Here is a 2,850-nt window from a genome sequence, read left to right as displayed (position 1 = left end):
CCAATATTGGAAAAAGAAACTTACCAATATTTTCCACAATAATTCAAGTAATTCCGTTTCGTGAACGATACCAGGTTACTTTAGTTTATTCGCCCCTCTTCGTCATTATTTCTTCTTTTATACTGGAAAATCGGGTATGTACAATTCGAGTCTATGCAAGGCACGTTCGGTTGTTGAGACCGCGGAAAATAAATAAGAATCTGGCGTCTGCGGGTGGGAGAGAAAATAAAAGAAATTTCTCTCTTTCTCTGAATAAAAGTCTAAGATCGGGACCAAGAGGAATGGCCAAAAGGCGCAACGGCGACGACCCAGCAGAGAAGTTAAAAGCCAAGATCAATGGCTTGGCTACGTGGCGAATAGGTGGGTTTCCGGTTCCGCCCAAACTACTCGCTACCAAATAAAATGGGATGCGATCGCTTCCGTTTAGTACTTTCATCTATTTCGTGTTTTTCTGATGCGCTGAGTAGCTGGAGGAATCTCTCATTATAGATGCAACTTGAGACCTGTCTGGCTTCTTTGAACGAAATGCAAGATTATTGGATCCTTATCCCCATCCTTATGGCTTCCATTCTCTAGAAATTCTACAATTTTGCCTTTGAGATCCAACTCAAAAGCGGTAAATATGATATAGAAGTCCATCCTTGGAAAATTTGAGATAATATCTTATATTTTATAATATATTACATGAAAATATTATATCCGGATAAGCCTGGAAGCAAAATGCTTTTTCTTCGGATTTTTTGGTTTAGAGCGTCTAATTCAGTTTTTAAGTATTATATTAAAACGATGCGGCGTCTGGACGTAGCGAGTCTTCTACTACTTACGTCTGCGAGACATCCAAGGGTTCAGTGATGCAATTCTGTTTTGGTCCGACACAGGTCGCTCTCCAAAGTCCGCACTCGAGACCGTACATGGAAGCAATATTTCATTTCATTTCTGGCATAATCTAGAAATTTATGGACTTTTCTAGAATATTGTGGAATTTGCTTGAATATTTTATAATTTTTTAAAAATATTTCGCAATATTTTAAATTATTTTGCAACACCGGAATGATTTTTTTTAATATTCTAGAATCTTACAAGATTTTCTAGAATGCTTGAGAGTATTTTAGTCTAGAGTATTTTCGATTTTTATTTTTATTTGTTTATTCTTCTGGTTGATTGATTTTTTAAATGATTTTTAATTGATGTTAATTTTTTTTATTTTTGGAATGAATTAGAATACATTTTTCCCATTCACATCAATATATTATTTCTGGATTGAAACAAAATGTTTTTCTTGGTTAAGATTTTTTTTGGTTCAGAAGTCTAATTTATTTTTTAAATATTTAAAATTGAATAAGAAAATAGTATGGCTTTCCTCTATTGAAAACAGGTTGCGTCGGATCACAGCGAGTCTTCTACTACTGACGACTGCAGGACGTCCAGCAGTTCAGTGATTCAACGATATAGTGGTCAGAAACAGGTCTCCCCGACTTCTGCGTTCGAGATCGCAGATAAGAGCAGCGCTTCATTTCATTTCTGATATAATCTAGACATTTTTGGACTTTTCTAAAATATTGTGAAATGTTTCGGAATTTTCTTGAACATTATGTAATAGTTTAAAATATTTCGCAATATTCTACATTGTTCTGTAATGCTGGAATGATTTCTTGGAATGTTCTAGAATCCTTCAAGATTTTTTATCAAGATTGTAGAATGAATTAGAATGACTTTTTCTACTCACATCAGTATATTATATCTTTATTTAAATAAAAAGTTCTTTTACATCGGATTTTTTTTGTTTCAGAGTGTCTAATTTAGTTTTCAAGTACTTAAAATTGAAGGACATAGTAATATGGCTTTCCTCTACTGAAAACACATCTCGGCTGACCGTGGAGAGTCTACTACTACTGACGTTTCATTTCTGATATAATCTAGAAATTTATGGACTTTTCTAGAATATTATATCTTACGTCATTCTGTAATTCTGTAGTCTGTCTTTTATTTTTTAGAAATTCTACAATTTATGTACCTGAAGTTCCGAACGTTCAAATGAACGAAATATTTTTCCACATTTCTATTTTTCCCATAATTATTGTTCCAACTGTAATTTGAAATATGCTTTATAATTCTGTTCCAATAATCAATTATTTTCAATATAAATGAACCAACATTTAGCAGTTTTTGGATTACAAAGTCACCAGTAAAAAAATTCGTTCATATGAACGTTCAGAACTTCAAGCACATCTACAATTTCGCCTTTGTATTGCAACTGAAAGATGATCAGCGTCATACACGAGTCCATCCTTGCAAAATTTTGTATTTATTTTAGGGTCCTACCATAAAATACGTTACCAATTTGAGGTAGAGGGGGGATCACGCTTAAAAAGACAATTGGTAACAGGAATTGGGGAGAGGGTGAGTCAAAGTAATGTTACATACCATTACTTGCTAAAAAATGTATCTTTTTGTTAAAAATGTAACTATTTGGTTAAAAGTTAAAGGTTTTTAGTTGAAAATTCAACTGCTTGGTTGACCGTTAAACTGTTAAACTACTTTGTTGAAATTTAAAATTTTTTGAAATTCACGTACCTGTTTGAAAATTTTACCATACAATTTTTATAAATTAAACTTCAGAGCAGAAAATTAATCGTTTTCGGTCGCAAATGATTGTTCTTGGTTGAAAATTCATCCTTTATTGTTAAAAATATTACTGTTTGCTTATAAATTAATCTGCTGTAGTTGAAAATTAACTTACTTTGTTGCTACGAGGGTAGTTCAATAAGTCCTTAGAATGAAGTATAAAAATAATTTTTTTTGGGTAAATTTTTTTTTATTTTTCAACATAATCTCCTTGGAGCTCTATAC

Source organism: Belonocnema kinseyi, chromosome 10 (assembly GCF_010883055.1).
Source record: "Belonocnema kinseyi isolate 2016_QV_RU_SX_M_011 chromosome 10, B_treatae_v1, whole genome shotgun sequence".
NCBI classification, from domain to species: domain Eukaryota; kingdom Metazoa; phylum Arthropoda; class Insecta; order Hymenoptera; family Cynipidae; genus Belonocnema; species Belonocnema kinseyi.
This window is presented reverse-complemented; position numbering follows the sequence as displayed.